Here is an 18,132-nt window from a genome sequence, read left to right as displayed (position 1 = left end):
GTCACGTACAGCATCCTTCTCGGTCACAGAATCTTCTAAGCAAATGAACCTCAGGGCCCCTCTGGCCCAGACCACTATAGCACGCTTTAAATGCCCTTGGTGACTAACAGCGCTGATTTGGAGTTTATCTGAATGGGGGCAAATAGCACAGTACACCACTTAACAGCTGGGTGACTTTGGACAAAGTCCCCACCCTCAATGAACTCAGATCCCTCATCTATAATGCAGGGATAGATGACAACATCGACAGGATGAAATAATATAGATGGGACCCTCAGCTCAGTTCTGCTCTAGGTAAATAGTAGTTCTATAATGACACCCCATCACCACTTCACCACAAGACACCTCAGAGACAAAGCCTACTACTTTCAGAGCACTGCAATATTTGTTCTGCGGGCAGCTCAGAACAGTGTTTTCAAAGTTCCATCCTCAGGACCCAAGTTCTAGCTCTTGAAACCTCAGAGAACAAACTGATTTAATCTCTATTGGACCTTGGGCAAGCCCAAAGTCTTCTATTCTTTGAGATCAGTATCTCCACACCTTCCTCGTTTCTTCTTTGCCTTCAGAAGTTGTCTTTCTTTTCATGCACCTAGTGGATTTGATTGTGACTCCTTTAGACTATGTCACCCAACACTGAACCAAATGTTTGTGGTACCATCAGAGTACCTGACTATAGACAGGCATGGTGGCTCATGCTTGTAATCCCAGCTACTCAAGAGGGGGAGATCAGAAGGATCATGATGAGAGGTCAGCCTGGGCAAAAACTAGTGAGAACTGCATCTCAACCAATAAAGTCAGCTGTGGCAGGGACCCTGTTATCCCACCCAGGCATGAGGCCTTAGGAGAACCATGGTCTGAGGCAGCTGAACAAAAGCATGAAACCCTACTGCAAACATAACTAAAGCAAAAAAGAGCTGGGGCGGGAGGGGGCGTGGCTCAAGTGGTAGAGTGTCTGCCTAGAAAGTGCAAGGCCCTGAGTTCAAATCGCAGTACCAAAAGAATAATAAAAATAAAAACATAAGCAGGACTATCGTTTTCTTTTCCTTGTAGGACTCACTGCCTTCCATTAGTGCAATAAAGTTCTTAGCACATGCTAGGTGTGGTGCTGCAACTATAGTCCTAGCTACTGGACAGGCTGAGCCAGGAGAATCCTTTGAGCACAGAATTTGAGGCCAGCCTGGGCAACCTGGGAAGAAAGAAAGGGAAGGAAGGGAGAGAAGGAAAGGGAAGGAAAGAAGAACAGATGGATGGAAGGAAGGAGGAAAGTGAGGGAAATAGAAAGAGAAAAACAAACGAAAGAAAAAAAAAAAGTTCTTGGCATCCACACTAAGTTGTACTGAGCTTGCCTGCAGTCAGCTAAAGCCATCAAGTCTTCTCAGTAAGTGCTCCACTCTAGCATTTCTACCCCCTTCCGTGTTTGTGAGCCAACTTCAGGTCAGCTCAGCAGAGGCCAGGCCTTGGTACTCTCACCTACCAGATGTTTCAGAATATGTGAGAAAAAGAAATGGACCAGTTTGAAGTTAGATTAACACCATTTTAAAGTCAAGTGCATTTAAAAAAGGCCAGGGTTTGTGTGTTAAGACTGGTACTAAGTGAATGCATGAGATCACATGCATTATGATCTCATCTGTGAAAAAAAAAGTGAGCATATACAAAAGACTAGAAGGAAATACGTAATGTGATACCTTAACAATGGTTTTCTCTCGGTGATAAGTCTTGAGGTGTTTTTTTCTTTGTATCCCTCTATTAATTCCCCACATTGTATTACTTTTATAATCAAGAACTTTGTTCCAAAAAAACCCAGAGAAATTGAATAACTCAAAAAAAGTTGAAAACAAAATTAAAAAATAACAGACTAGAAGAAAACATTTGCAGCACATAAAATAGGCAAATGACTTGCCTGGATCTATAAAGGATTTTTTTTTCTTTATTTTTTAATTTAATTTTATTTTATTCATATGCACATACAATGTTTGGGTCATTTCTCCCCCCCATAAAGAATTCTTAACACGAAGTCAGTAAGAAAAATTCAAGGCCAGGCACAGCGGCTCATACCTGTAATCTCACCTACTCAGGAGGTAGAGATAGGATCAAGGTTTGAGCCAAAAATCTAAACAACATCTCAACCACGAAGTAAGGTATGGTGGTTCACCCTTGTGATCCCCGCTATTCAGGAGGTCATAGGTAGAAGGATTACAGTCCTAGGCTGGCTAGGCAAAAACTTGAGAGCCTACCTGAGACATAACTCATGCAAAAAAGGGCTGGGGGTGTGCTCAAGGGGTAGAGCACCTGCCTAGCAAGCCCAAGACCCTGAGCTCAAGCCCAGTACTGCCAGAACAAACTAACAATCCAATAGAAAAATGGGTAAAGAAAATAAATAGTTCACAGAAAAGGAAATACAAACTGCCAATTAACACACAAAGAGATGCCCAATCCTACTAGTAATCAGAGAAGTGGAAAGCAAACTGAGACTGGCAACAGTTTTCAGGAATGTGACACAACACAGCCTGTAATCCTAGCTACTCAAGAAGCAAAGATCAGGAGGATCTCGGTTCAAAGCTAGCCCAGGCAAATAGTTGGCAAGACCCTATCTCGAAAAACCCATCACAAAAAAGGGTAGAGTGGCTCAAGGTGTAGGCCTTGAGTTCAAACCCCATACTGCAAAAAAAAAAAAATGTGGCAGAGTTGCTTCAGAGGGCAAGGAAGGAAGGAAGGGATTATGTAAACCATTCATACTAGGAGAAGCTGGGTGAAGGGTATGCTGAAACTTTCTGAACGATCTTTACAACTCTTCTGTTAATGTAAAATTATTTCAAAACAAGTTAAGGGTTAGGGATGTAGCTCAGTGGTAGAGCTCTTGCCTAGCATGCACAAGGCCCTCCTTGGGTTCAATTCCCATACTGAAAAAAATAAAGTAAATAAATAAGAAAAAGTTAAAATTCATGCATAAATAGTACTGTTATTTCTTATCACCACAGGTTAGGCATATAAAAGATTTCTCTTTTTTTTGACATTTTTATCAGCATTAATTAGTAGTATGAAGGGGTTTCGTTATGGTATTTCCATGTATGCCTACAATGTACCCCTGTCAAATTCACTGCCTTAACTCCCCTTTCTTAAAACAATTTTAACAGGTTTCACTGTTCTATTTTCATACATGTTCATAAAGTACTTTTGGGAATTTTGAAACAAGGTCTGGCTATTTAGCCCAAGCTGACCTGGAACTTACTATGTAACCCAGTCTAGCCTAGAACTCAGGATCATTCTGCCTCAACTTCTTGAGTGTGCACCAGGAGGTTGCTGAAATAGATCAGTAAAGCTACATGTCAAATACATATCAGAGGTATCACTAACGAAATAGGTCGAGGATTGATGTGTCAGATTTCCATCACTGTGACAAAATACTGAAAAAAATCAATTTAAAGTAGGGAATATTTACTTGGGTTCATGGTCACTTGGCTCTATTGTTTCTGGGTCTATGGTAGGGAACACATGGTAGACTAAAGCTGCTCACCTTGACACAGCCAAGAAGCAAAAACAACAAGCTAACTTTTATATCAAAGTTCTCCCCAGACACCCATTCAGCTATGAATCCATAAGTGGATTAATCCATTCATGAGGTCAGAGCCCTCATGATCAATCACCTCCCAAAGGCCCCACCTCTGAACCCTGCTCCATTGGGGACCTTCACCAGTGAGCTTTAGGAAGACATTTAAGATCCAAATTGTAACAATCAGGATTTGGAGTAATGTTCAAAGGGAGTATGGCTTTAGTTTCAATGTTGCAGAAGATAAATGTAACCCATATGTTGCTTTTATAGCACAAAATTAATTTTTTTAGTGTAAAACAAGGACATTTGGTCTCATGACTTTCAGAGGTAAGACAAGTCATGCCAATTTATGAAACAACCTTCTAACAGAGGACCAGAAGGCTGAGGAACCACGAAGGGCTTGTTTGGAATCTTTAATCTGACCTTAGCTGAAGAGCCTGGGCACTGCTTAGTGAAAGCAGCTACCCCCACTGTGGCCTTGGACAGCCTCCCATCAAATTTTTGCTCAAACACCCACATGGCTGTCCTCATCTGATCAACTGTCTTACCCAAAGTACCATAAACTCTGACTCATCTAGAATGTGAGCAGAAGTCACAGGTCACTTAGCAGTTTTTCTGCTTCTTGGCAGAAATTCTCTTCACAAATATGCAGTACCCAGCAGGTGCTTAATGCTGATCAGTTCAGAAATGAGTTTCTGCCCTCACAGAGTTTTCTGACTACCTGGAAAGTGAACTTTAAATAAACAAATATCTATTTTACTATGATTTTTGATAACTGCTATTCAGGAAAAAAAAAAGATGCTGTAAGGGAGAACAAAATAGGAGCTAATGTTGGGATGGGGAGAAGGTCAGGAAACATTTTCCTGAGGAAATGTCATTTTAGCCAAGACCTGATGATAAGTAGGAATAGACCAAAAAAAAGTGAGAAGGGGATTGGTTTGGAAGAGTAGAGAATTCCTGTGGTGGTCTTTTTTTTTTTTTTTTTGGTGATACTGGATTTGAACTCAGAGCCTTTCAGAGTGGAGAATTACTGAAAGGAGCAATAGGTACAAAGGCCCTTAAACAGGGGTGAGGCTTATGCATGTGAATGATCAGAAGCCTAGAGAGAGGGAGAAAGAAGCAAAACAAACTATCCCATAGGCCAGGCTTGGCCAGACATGTAGACGAGCTGTAGACCGTGTTTTTTGACCTGGAGCCCTGCCCAAGAGGGCAAAGGAGTGACAGTTTAAATGTCACCCACCAACCAACTGCCTCACATGGGTATGAAAAGTAATCCATTTGATAAGAAAGAGTAATAGAAGGGTGATTTTGATCAAAGCATATTATATGCATGCATGGAAATATGACTCCTTTGTGCAATTAATATACTTTAATTTCAAAAAGGAAAGTACTTCGTTTAAACCAGGCAAAAATTCTTTGGGTGCTTATTGGAAACTTCCACTCGGTGTTCACAGTGTGAGAGAGACAAGAGCTTCAACTTTTAACCTTTAACAGTTATTTCATTTACTGAACCCCTACCAAGTAGTAGACACTGGAGATTTAAATTGATCACCCACCCACACCTTATCCCAGAGCTACTGAACATCAGAAAATCAGATGCTTGAGTAAAGCATGAAGACACGTCATTATAAAGCCTGTACCAGATTAGTGACCCCAAAGAGCTTTGGAGTTTCAGGAGAGATGGATTCTTGAGAACATAGAAGAATCGGACTCAAATACATAAAGATACCATGTCATATCCACTGATAAAAGCCAAAAAACAATGTAAAATAACAACTGTTAGTGAATATGGAGAAATTTGAACCCTTGGGCATTGCTGATGGGAATGTAAAATACACAAGCTGCAGTGGTCAACAGATGGGCAATTTCTCAAAAAGTTAAACATGGAATTACCATCTGACCCAGCAATTCCATTCCTAGGTAGATAGCCAAAAAGAATTGAAGTTGCCAGGCACTCAAGTCTGTAATCCTAGCTATTCAGAAGGCAGGGATCAGAAGGATCAAGGTTCCAAGCCAGTGCTGGGCAAATAGTTCCCAAGAAAAAAACCTATCACTAAAAAGGGATTGGTGGAGTGACTCAAGCAGTAAGAATACCTGCCTAGCAAGCGTGAGACCCTGAATCAAACCCCAGGGCCACCAAAAGGAAAAAAAAATTTTAAATAGGGATGCAAATAGATATTTATTTGTACCTCAATGTTCACACCAGCATTATTCACAAGAGCCAAAGGGTGGGATCAACACAAGTGTCCATCAGCACAGGAAGGGATATGCAAAACATGTATGGACATACAGTGGGCATTTTTCAACCACGAAAGGAGTGAAGTTCTGACACATGTTACAAATTGAATGATAAAAGAAAAATAATTTTGAGCCAGGTGTGGTGGCCCATGCCTGTAATCCCAACATTCAGGAGACTGAGGAGGAAGATCTTGAGTAGGCCTGCTTGGGCTACACAGTGATGGAAAGAAGGAAGGAAGGAAGGGAGGGAAGGAGAGAGGGAGGGAGAAAAAGAAGGAGGGAGAGGAAGAGGGAGGAAGGAAGGAAGGAAGAAAGGAAGGAGGGAGAGAGAGAGAGAGAAAGAAAGAAAGAAAGAGTTTTGACACATTCTAAGGGCTAGGGATATGGATATGGCTCAAGTGGTAGAGCACCTGTCTAGCAAGCACAAAGCCCTGAGTTCAAAACTCAGTACCATCAAAAAAAAAAAGACACATGCTACATCTTGGATACATCTTGAAAACATCATGCTAAATGAAAGAAGCTAGATACAAAAGGACAAATACATAAAAGAGTAGGAGAATTCATAGAAACAGAAAGTAGATTAGAGATTATCAGGGACTAGGGAAGAGAAGAATGGGGAATTATTGCTTAATTGTTCAGAATTTCTGTTTAGGGTGATGAAAGCATTTTGGAAATAGTGATGGTTGCACAGCACTGTAAATGTAATTAATACCACTGAATCGTTCATTTACAAATGGGTTAAATAGAAGATTTTATATTATATATATTTTATACAGTAAAAAATATCTTTTAAGCTTTCAAGAGAATTAAATATTTAAATAAGACTACCATCCTTCCATGTTCCTATGGAACACCCCAGTCTCCTCACCTCTACAGATGGTGTTTTCTCTACCTTAAGATCTCTTTTCCCCTGCTTAGTTCTGTTCATCCTGAAGTCATGAACTCAAATGTAACACAGAGAGGACTTCCTTAATACCTAACCTAATCTAACAAAAATTCTCCCATCCCCCATTAATTTCTTTCATGCTGCCCTGTATCTTCCCTTCCCTTCCCTGACTTACACAGTTGCAATGAAATAAGTATTTGTGTGGTACTTATTTAATGAAATATTAAAATTTGCCTTCGACTATGTCTCTTGTTAATATCAGCTGTAAGTTCTAAGAGATCAGGGATAGTCTATCTTGTCTACTGAGAGGATACTACTCTTAGCCAAGGGTCTGGCACATTGGGGACTGCATACATATTTTTGAATAAGTTAACTAATAACTAAATGAACATGTGATATGCTTATGTGCAGATTTTATTTTAATGTCTTTTATGATGCTGCACTTTTGTGTATGTATGTGAGACTGGAGGTTAAATTTTGGGCTTCTCGTTGGCAAAGCAGATGTTCTGCCACTTGAGCAACACCTCTAGTCCATTTTTCTCTGGTTATTTTGGAGGTGGGGTCTTGAGGACTGTTTGCCAGGCTGGCCTTGAACCTGGATCCTCCTGATCTCAGCCTCCCAAGTAGCTAGGATGACAGCATGAGTCAACCAGCACCAATTTAACTTTATTTATTTATTTTTTTTCTAGTGCTAGGGTTGAACCCAGGGCCTCGTGCATGGTAAGCAAGCATTCTACCACTGCACTACATCCCAAGCTCCATGCTCTACATTTAACTGTATTATTTAAAAGGGAAAACAAAAAAAAAGGAAAGAAGCAAACCAGGACTCTCATTCTGATTCCTGTCTATTCTGTGATATCAGCAGCTATCTCTTAGAACAGGAACCTGAGCAAGACCTAGTGGACCTACACCTATTGGGTTAAGCAGCACCCATATTGGACCTGAAGTCTGAGGCACACTAATGTCAGAATGAGAAAGAGCTTTTACTCATGTATTCTGAAAGTCAATCCTATGAAAAGTTTAGGCTTTTTACCATTAACCGGTGAAAGCATTTTCTCATTGATTTAATTTCCTCGTCTTGGCATTCCACACCAACCACAGCAAACAATTTTCTTGCTAACAGGAAGCTAAACATATAATTATTTTTGAGGACAGCAAAAGCAAATAAAAGCTAATTCAATGAATTTGTTTTCTGGATGTGGACACTGTGGGAACTGAAAGGCATGACAATAAAGGAGGAAGACACAGCTCACTCATAACAGCTTTCATATAAACAAATTTTATCCCACAGACCATCGATTTTCCCAGCCTACAAGTCATAGTCTTCTACTTTTTAGTTTTGAAATTTTTACATCTAAATTTCATCTACCAGAGAGTACAAAACAAACCAGTGACCGCACACATTACGAAACTTTTGATCACAAGCAACAGGAAACCCAGTTAAGACAGGCTTAAACCATGAGGAAGTTCAGAGGTATGGTAGACCATGGGGTAGATGATTAAGTAATTCATCTAGCCTTTAAGGACCAGGTTTTGTCTCTCTCTGCCCTAAAACCCTCAGGGTTTGCTTCATCCTAAAACATACTCCCTTCCTGCTTATAAGATGGCTTCATATTTCCTCATGTCAGCAAGATAGACAGTCCCCTCCACCCGTGTGTTAAGTCCTTCCCTTCAAACTACTTGGACTGAATTAGAATACATGCAGACCTACAGACCAGAAGTCATTCACAAGGAAGGATCATATGCTGACAACCAGATTTTGTCCGTGGGGATGAAGAGGATACCTGAGCAAACCTGGGATTTTTGATAGGGAGAGGGGGTGGGGGATGGACGCTAGGTAGGCAGGTAATAAAGAGTACCCAGTACAACTAGCAAACCGGAACCTGCTCAGACATTGAAAAACAAGTAATATTGGAGAAATATAAAAGCAACACTTTGAATTTCACATACCCACTAATCCAATCATGTTAGTGACTGTGGCTGGTGACAGTGGTGTTTCTCAGAAACATTAGGAAGACTGTGTTTTGGTGGTCTTCATTATGTCCTGCAGGCTCTTCTTCCAAGAGAGAGACTGTTGCCTATCAGTATTGTTTTGAATTTAGTGCTGCAATTTAGCCATCCTCTCCAGTCCTGGCCCTCAGATCCCACCCCAGACCTCCACAATTATTTGAAGGAACATCTTGGGAAAATTTTCTGGGGAGTTCCAAGTATATTATGGTATAACAGTTCCATGAGATATTAATAGATGTCTGTTGAAAAAGAAAAGTTCCATGCTTACAGATGTGTGTGTGTGTGTGTGTGTGTGTGTGTATGTGTGTACGTATGAGTGTGGAGTTAGGTATCAGACCAGGGCCTCCTGAGTGCTAGGCAAGAGCTCTAATCACTGAGCTGCACCCCAACTCCTTTTGCAGAAATCTTGAAAAGCCTGTTTAAATACTCAGCACCCAGAAAAACTCGGGGATTTGTCATTTTAAATATAAGGACTATAACAGAGACAAACTGTTTTCTTCAATTAATGGTTCTCAAATTTTACCCGGCCTAAGGGTTGCCTGGGGAGTTTTTTTAAAGGCAGAGTCCAGGCTCTACCTCAGTCCTACTAATTGTGAATCTCTGGCCATGTATCCTGGGAGTTTAAGATTTAAACAAACTCCCAGGTAATTCTGATGCAGGTGGGCCCATGTGTTCTCTGACCATATTAACTATCTACCTCATGCCTGCTTGTGACCATAATCAATGTTGCCATGGTAGCAGCCAATCTGAGTCACCCTCTGCTGCCTGCTGCCCAGGCAACAACTGACTTTGTGGTCTTCTTTGTTAGCTAGCCCAAGGGACCGTTTTGAGCAAGAATCTCCTGAGTGCTGCGAAAATTATACAATTGACCTGACGAAACTGGTTTATGGCTATAGGATCAAGGATTATAAATCTCTATGTCACTTCAACTTCAGAACACTTCAACTTAATCCCCCCTTTTCTGGCTCCATTTCAGATGTCAGATGTTAGGTCTTGGTGACTATACTTCATTGGTATGAACAGGGTGCAGTCCCTAACACTCAAACAATTTTTCAAGATGACCAGAAGCTGGGGTCCTCTCTTACCTCATGCCTGTAGTACTCATATCATAGCAAGAGTCTTCCTGGGATAAAAGCAAATAAATATGGTCTGATATGAGTGGCCAGTAGTTGAGTTTATACTTGACTTTCATTAAACCCAAAAGATTTCTTTCTTTTTTTTAATGCAACTTTATTTATTTTTTTTTTTTTTTTTTTTTGGTGGCATTAGTGTTTGAACTCAGGGCCTCATGCTTGCTAGGCAGATGCTCTTACCACTTGAACTATTCCACCAGCCCCCCAAAAGATTTCTTTTCAACTAATCCTTTGGTTCAGGTTTTAGCCATCTGAAAGAAAAACCATGCTTAGTAAGAAGAAAAGAGGTTAAGGTCTAGGATCTGTACCTACTCCCTTAGCAAGTATGGCAAGCAAAATAACAACCTAGTACCCAGAACGCCTGACTGTTTTATAGCAAAGGAGAATTAAGGCATCTGGTGCTAATCTAATTATTTTGCGGCTTTTGTTTGTTTTTTGGTACTGGGGAATGAGCCCAGGGTCTCAAGCATAGTAGGCAAGCACTCTACTACTGAGCTAACAACCAGGGTCTCACTAAATTGCCCAGGCTGGCTTGAATTTGCAATCTTCCTGCCTTAGCCTCTTGAGCAGCTGGGATTATAGGCCTGCCCACCACACCCAGCAAAATCTGATAATTTAAAATAGGAAGAGAAGCCTGAGTTTTCCAGGTGGGTCCAATGTAATCACAAATCTTATATCGGGAAAGGAGAGGGAGAGGTCAGGATCACAGTCAAGCAATGTGAGAAACGTTTAACCAGCCATTCCTGGCTATGAGGATGGGAGGTAAGAAAACTGCTTTTCCCTACAGAACCTCCAGAAGGAACACAACCCTGCCATTAAAACCCATTTTAGACTTGCGGTCTCCAAACTGTAATATAATAAATTAATAAATTTGTGTTGTTAAGCTACTAAATTTGTGATCATTATTTGTAGCTGTATTAGGAAATGGGTACACAGGGAATTATGAGGGAACACCAAAACAGATACAGACTAGAGAGTCAAACAAATGTGGGTCTCCCCACCTCCCTTTCTCTGTGAGTTTTCCTACAGCCTTATCTTTGAGTCAGGCACCTGGGTTTCAAAAAGTCTGCAAGATAAAAATTTTAAATATATATTTTTTTTATATTTTTGTCATATATATATGGCAAAATCTCACTATGCAACCCAGGCTGGCCTAGAACTTGTCACGTAGCCCAGGCTAGCCTCAAACTTATAATCCTCCTGCCTCTGCCTCCAAGTGCTTGGATTACAGACATCTGCCACAACACCTGACTCAGGTAATAAATCTTTTTTTTCTTCTTTTTTTCTTTTTTATTAGCATGTATTGATTGTACAAAATAATGGATTTCAGGGCTGGGGTGTGATTCAAGTGGGTAGAATGCCTGCCTAGCAAATGCAAGGCCCTGAGTTTAAACCCCAATATTGCCCCCCCAATGGGTTGCATTATGACATTTCCCATATGTGTACAATGTACTTTAATCATTTCTGCCCCCTAGATTACATCTTGGTGAGTCACATTCATGTAGATTTTTTGCTTCTTCAATGTGGCTATGCTTTGTTTCCCCCATTTTGTAAATGAAGGTTTATATGCATATATGCAGAAAATAAATCATTTTCACAAAGTAACCACCCAAATCAAGATATAAAATGCAACCAGAAGCTTGAAAATACACTTTCCTTGCTCCTCTCTGACACTACTTTACTTCCCCACATATCATTACAACTCTGATTTCTAATTCCAAAAATGTGTTTTTTAATGTTTTTTTTTTTTTTTCCTCCTTTTTGGTAGTATTCGGGTTTGAACTTGGGGCCTCGTATTACTAGGCAGTTGCCAGTTTTTGAGCTTCACCTAAATGGACTTACATTACACACTTGCCACCTAGCATTATATTTGTAAGATGATTCCATATGTTGCAATTGGGTTTTTCTTTTTCTTTTTTTTAATTGTTGTGCTGGGTGGGGGTACATTGTGGCATTTATAAAAGTTCTTACAATATATCAAATATATCATACTTGAATTCACCCCTCCCATCATTCTCCTTTAGCAATTCTTTTTTTTATTCCTCTACAGTATTCCATTCTATGACTATAACATAATTCATCCATTTTTAAAGGAAAACTATGGTTTAAGAATGGCTTCCAGATCTTTATCTCCTGTTCACTGTGAGGGGCAGAACCTCTTCCCCTACATGCTCTGGTCGCCATGATGCTCTGCTCAAGCACGGAGCCAAGCAACCATGGACTGAATCTTCTGAAACCATATATCAGGAAGATGAGGAAGAAAGTGAATATGAAGAATTGACGCTTTATGATTATTACACTCTGTTCTACTTTATCACTGGTAACAACCTTTGCCTCCAATTCTACTATGGTTACATCTGACTGATATATACTGTTCTATTCTTTACTTTTAGAATATAATGACCTTATAACACTATACTATTACTGCTTTCTTTTCTTTAGACTGTTTTGACTTATGTTCTACTATACATAAGTCAAACAATTAACTCCATAGTTAATTGTTATCTTGCAGAGGAAAAAAAAGAATGTTTTCCACCCACCTTCTGACTGCTGAGAGCCTTTACCATACTACAAGTAATTGTAAAATCTGAAAACTATGTTAACACATCCAGGGTTTCCAAATGTATTTAACCAAGAAACTCTTTCCTACAAAGCATCTTATAAGACTAGTATTTTGTAAGGACATGCTTTAAGAAAACCGGGCCTGAAGAAATAGTTTTCAAACAGTTCGTAAAGCTCTAGGGTGCCAGATAATGACTCACTACTGCAGGAGGGATGAGAGAAAGGCCAAATGGATCCCCGCTTCTGCTTCAACACAACACCCTCACTTTAATCTGTTTTATGAAGGGGTTCCACGTAGGGGTGTGCGTAGGTATATATGCATATGTACACATGTGTTTTACATATACATGTTTGTATACAACTGACTGTACGTGGGTCTATTTTTGAAAATAAAACTGGTTGCTTTGAAAAATGTTTTCGAAAACTACCAGCCTAGGCTCCAGAGGGCTTGTTAACCTTGTGCACAGCTCATTGCATTTGCTGCTGTTGGCTTTCAAGACTGTCAAAGGGCCCGTCCACCTGCTCTGATTTTCCCTGTGGTGTTGTGGAAACTCCTCAAAAAGGGATCATTGACAGCTGCTCACACAGACCCAGCAGCTCAATCCACAGACACTTTTTTTTTTTGTCTCTGTCTCTTCTTTTATTTTTTTTTTCATTTTTCTTTTATTATTCATATGTGCATACAAGGCTTGGTTCATTTCTCCCCCCTGCTCCCACCCCCTCCCTTACCACCCCACAGACACTTTTTGTCTATGGTTTTAGAGGCTGGAAATAGATCATTCTGTGCCAGCAAAGTTTTAAGTTGCTTTCTAACCAAGCAATTTGGTGTGGAGAGCATGGATTCCAAAGCCAACCTCCTGGCTTCAGCTCTTGGCTCTGCTGCTAACTAGCTGTGACCATGGGCAAGTTTCTTAATACTCTCATGTCTTAGTTTCTACATCTTTAAAATGGAAGTGAAGATAATAAGATTCGTTAAGTAAAACCAAAGTAATAATGGCTCTTTTATCTTTTTTTTTTTTGAGACAAGGCCTCTATTATTGTCCAACCTGGTCTCAAACTCCTGGACTCAAACACTCTTCCTGCCTCAGATTACAAGTGCGTCACACCATGCCTGTCTTTTGGAGGATGGGGCAACTGGGCATTGAAACCAGGGTCTTGCACATGCTAGGCAAGCACTCTACCACTGACACACTGACAATAGTTCTTTTCTTTCTACATGGACTTATGAGTAGCAAAGCCCAACTCAGGGCACTTGGATTGTTTCACTGTTGGAATATCTTGGAGGGGGCACTGTTTTCTCCCTCCCTTGTTCGAGCAACGTTTTTTCTCTCACTCCTGGTTATTACTGAACCTAACTGGACTTAACTGGGGGCAACTGGAGATTCAGAAAAGACACAGGATAGACAGAAAGACAGAATGTTGGGGTCAGGTGTGTTGGGTGCTCGGGTGGAAATGCCCAACCCTCATTGCTTCTTTTTTCTATCTTTATTCTTTAAGGCCTTACTCCTTGCAGTTCTTTAAAACCTTGCTTAAAACCTCTTTCCTTAGCACTGTCCCATGTTTTCTCTTAGCTTATCTTGAGCTTAATCACTCTTAAAGTCTTTTGCCCCCTGGCAGCTTTTCTTTAGCATTCTCTCTTTAGCTTTCTTAAAGTCTCCATGCTCAGACTTGCAAAGTCTCGGTCCTCTATCTTGTACTGTCCCATGTTCTCTTTGGCTTTTCTTTAGCTTCTAAAGCCTATGTTAAAGTTTCTTCTTTGGCTTTCTTTTCTAAGGCAGACTTTCTGTCAACCCCTCTTTAGCCACACTTTTCCCTTCAGCAATTTTCCTTTAACAATTCTTTTCCCTTCAGTAGTTCTTTTCCCTTCTAAAAGCTTCCCACACCAAAAGCCCAAAGCAAAAAACCCAAGCCAAAGACCAAAATAAAAGCCAAAGGCAAAAAGCAAAAGCCCCAAGCCCTCCTATAGCAGGCCTTTTATAAACAGCAGCAAACAGTGAGGAGCAGAGGCTCTTTGGGGAGAGCATGACATTGTAACAGGAGAAACCTCCGTTCCTGTTTCTCTGAATGCAAGCTTAAGAGATGCAGCTGTTCTGCTTTTTCTGTTTGTGGCGGGGGCTGTGCCTAGCTCAGCCTACAGATGAAAGCAACTAACTGCATCTCACCTTGCTTACATCCTGTAGGCTTTTCATAATCCACTCTCCACAATATCTGTCACTGCTCTCAGAGTGACACTTTCTCTGTGCCTCTCACCACTCTGAGGTTATGTGTTCTTACTCTTGGCTCTCTAAAGTGGTGAGTGGTTACCATACTTAGAATTCTTGGGTCAGTAACATCTGAAAAGCAATTGTGGGGATTTACCCTCTGGTAGCTATCTTTTTCTTTATCTTTTGGTGGCACTGGGGTTTGAACTCAGGGCCTCACACTTGCTAGGCAGGCACTCTACCACTTGAGCCACTCCACCAGCCCAAGGTAGCTATCTTTTAACTCTTTCAGGGAGAACACCAAAGTAAGCTACCCCATACTATTGTTACTATTTCACAAAGGGTGATATTTGTTCTTGGTAGTACTAGGGTTTGAACTCAGGGCTTTGTATTTGCTAGGCAGGCGCTCTCTCACCATAGTGTGTGATGACAGACATGCACCACCATATCCAGCTATTGATGGAGGTGGGGGTCTCAATAACTTTTTGCCCCATGGTTGACTGCGAACCACAATCCTGCAGATCTCAGCCTCCTGAGTAGCTAGGATAATAGGTGTGAGCCAAGGGTGCCTTGTTCCATAAAAGACAGTTTTAACAATAAAAAATTAGGAAGGGAGAATTCCAAGATGGCAGCTAGAGGGAGGAAGCAGAAATCATGCTTCCTAAAATAAAATCTTGGAGAGATGCTGGAGATACACCTTACAGGAAAAACCACCAAGAAGAGGCAAAACTTTGACTCCTCCACACCTCCAGGCTGCGCAGAGCATCTCCACTTAATGTTAAACAGAGAAACCAGGAGGGCCCCTGGGCCACCAGATGGCAGCGCCCAGACAGCTTGGGAAGATGCAGACCACAAGGTGAGCTAAGCGGTACACGGTACTCCCACAGACAACCCTGGGCCAGATCAGCATAGCCCCCTGGACAGACTGACCCCCACCCAGGGAAAAAAAGAGAAACTGAATAATAAGCAATAACAACAAAAAAGACACGTAGCAAAGAAGGCGGGGTGCCCTGAGTGCCAAAGAGGTGGGGAGGGGAAATCCCTCACAAGCCGGCTGGAGAAGGCAGGAGGCAGCACATGCCCAGCAACCAGGAGTGGGAAAGCTTGTAAAAGTGGCAGAGGGAGGAAAACTCCACAGGAGAGGGGGGAAGACCCACTTCCCACGTGAGCTGTAAATAAACAAGCCAGCCTGAGAAAGCGGGTGCAGTGTCACCTCCCCCAGTGAGCTTGGAAAGGGGAAAGCTTGTAGCAGTGGCGGCTGGGCACAGGAGAACTCTAAGTAAACAAAGCCTGTGGGACCAGGTGAGTGCTAAGCTCAACCCACAGGTCTGCATAAATAAAGCCTCCAGCAACAGCAGGCTGACAGCAGCAGGCAGGTGAGCCACAGCCACAGATAGCCATTCACAGAACTGTCTCCAGACTCTTTTTTTTTTCCTCTCCCTACCTTTGATGAGACAACAACGGAACTACACCTGCATGCTGAAAAATGTACTGAAACTGTATTGCACTTGAACTTGGGACACTTTGTGGGGTTTTTTTTTGTTTGTTTATTTTGTGTGGTTTTGTTTTATTCTGTTTTTTCTAGTTTTTTTCCCCTTTGATGAGACAACCAAAGAACTACTTCTGAAGCACCATCTCCAGGATTGGAGGCTGAGGGACAAACACCAAAACTATTAAGACTGAAATTTATTGTATTTGAACTTGGAGTTTTTTTTATATTTATTTTTTTTTCCATTTATTTATTTATTTTTAATTTTCAATCCTCTGTCTCTCTAATGCCTGTTCAGCTTACAGTTGATTAGTACACTATCTCTCCCTGTTTATATCTTTGTAACTTCTTTTGTTTGTTTTTTGTTTGTTTTTTTTCTATTTGTTTATATGTTTTCCCCTTTTCCTTTAACTTCTTTGCTTTCCATCTCCTCTCACCCTTCCATTCTAAATATCACTATTATTACAAGCCAGAAAATACTTAATTCCACACAGTACAGGGACAATAACAACACCAAGAGCAATGACAGGAAGACAGAAAAAACAGGGAAACCAGTTTCCCCACAGCAAAAAATTACTACAGGAACCACAGGGAAATGAAGAAAACAGATACTCAGATCCAGACTCCAACACAATGAAGATAAACTATGCCAAAGAATCCAATGAAGCCCACAGAATAATCTAAAAGAAGAAATCCTACAGATAATCAATGAGAATTTTATAGAGATGATACTGGATATGGTCAACCAAAATGTACAAGAGACACTCAAGAAATTCCAAGACAACAAAAATAGAGAATTTGAAAAAGCAAAAGAAGAAATAAAGGAAACCATAGAATCACTGTATGAACACCAAAGTGAATCAAAGAACATGATTAATAAAGAGATAAATGAACTCAGGACAAAAATAGACAACATTAAAGAGGAAACAACCCAGGATATGGAAAACCTCAGAAAAAAGAATGAAACAGAATTGCAAAACAAAACGGAAGGCCAATCCAGCAGAACAGAACAGAAGACAGAATCTCAGAACTCAAAGATGAAATGGTAATTAAAGGAAAAACCAAAGAACTTTTAGTTAAACAACTCAAGACCTGTGAAAAGAAAATGCAAGAACTCACCGACTCCATCAAAAGACCAAACCTGAGAATCATGGGCACTGAAGAAGAAGAAGAGGTGCAAGCAAAGGGAATGTGTAATATATTCAACAAAATAATAACAGAAAATTTCCCAAATCTAGAGAAAGCTATTCCCATACAGATGCAAGAGGCCTCCAGAACACCAAACAGTCCAGATCAAAATAGAACTACCCCACGGCATATCATCATTAAAACAACAAGTTCAGAAACTAGGGAAGGAATATTGAAGGCTGTAAGAGAGAAAAAACAAATAATATACAAAGGTAAACCCATCAAAATCACAGCAGACTTCTCAACAGAAACATTAAAAGCAAGAAGAGCTTGGGGAGAGATCTTCCGGGCACTGAATGAAAATAACTTCAACCCCAGGATACTCTACCCAGCAAAACTGTCATTCAAAATAGATGGAGCAATAAAAGTCTTCCATGATAAGCAGAAACTAAAACAATATGTGACCACAAAACCACTACTACAAAAGATTCTTCAAGGGATTCTGCACACAGAAAGTGAAACCCAACATAACCATGAAAGGACAGGTAGCACCAAAGTACAGGAAAAGAAAAAGCAAGAAACTAGAGAGTAACCTCAACTTAGGTACACACAATCAAACCTTCAAACAACTAAGACAACTAAATGACAGGAATCACCACATACCTACCAGTACTAACACTTAATGTTAATGGACTTAATTCACCCATCAAAAGACACCATTTGACGAAATGGATTAAAAAGGATGATCCAACAGTTTGTTGCTTACAGGAGACCCATCTCACTGACAGAAATAAGCATAGGCTTAGGATGAAAGGCTGGAAGAAGATTTACCAAGCCAGTGGCCCCTGAAAACAGGCAGGAGTAGCAATACTTATCTCTGACAAAGTAGACTTCAAACCTACATTGATCAAATGAGATAAAGAAAGACATTCCAT

At 40.6% G+C, this 18,132-nt stretch overlaps 1 protein-coding gene across 3 annotated transcripts in view; it reads right to left on the bottom strand.

Moving 5' to 3' along the window:
• The window catches only part of Nt5c2 (5'-nucleotidase, cytosolic II), a 152,749-nt gene that overhangs the window by 89,501 nt on the left and 45,116 nt on the right, over nt 1-18,132 (bottom strand). The gene's annotated exons all lie outside the window — the stretch shown is intronic.

This window comes from Castor canadensis, chromosome 7 (assembly GCF_047511655.1).
Source record: "Castor canadensis chromosome 7, mCasCan1.hap1v2, whole genome shotgun sequence".
Taxonomy (NCBI): domain Eukaryota; kingdom Metazoa; phylum Chordata; class Mammalia; order Rodentia; family Castoridae; genus Castor; species Castor canadensis.
Note: the sequence above shows the minus strand (reverse complement) of the source record. Positions and strands in the feature narration are given on the sequence as shown.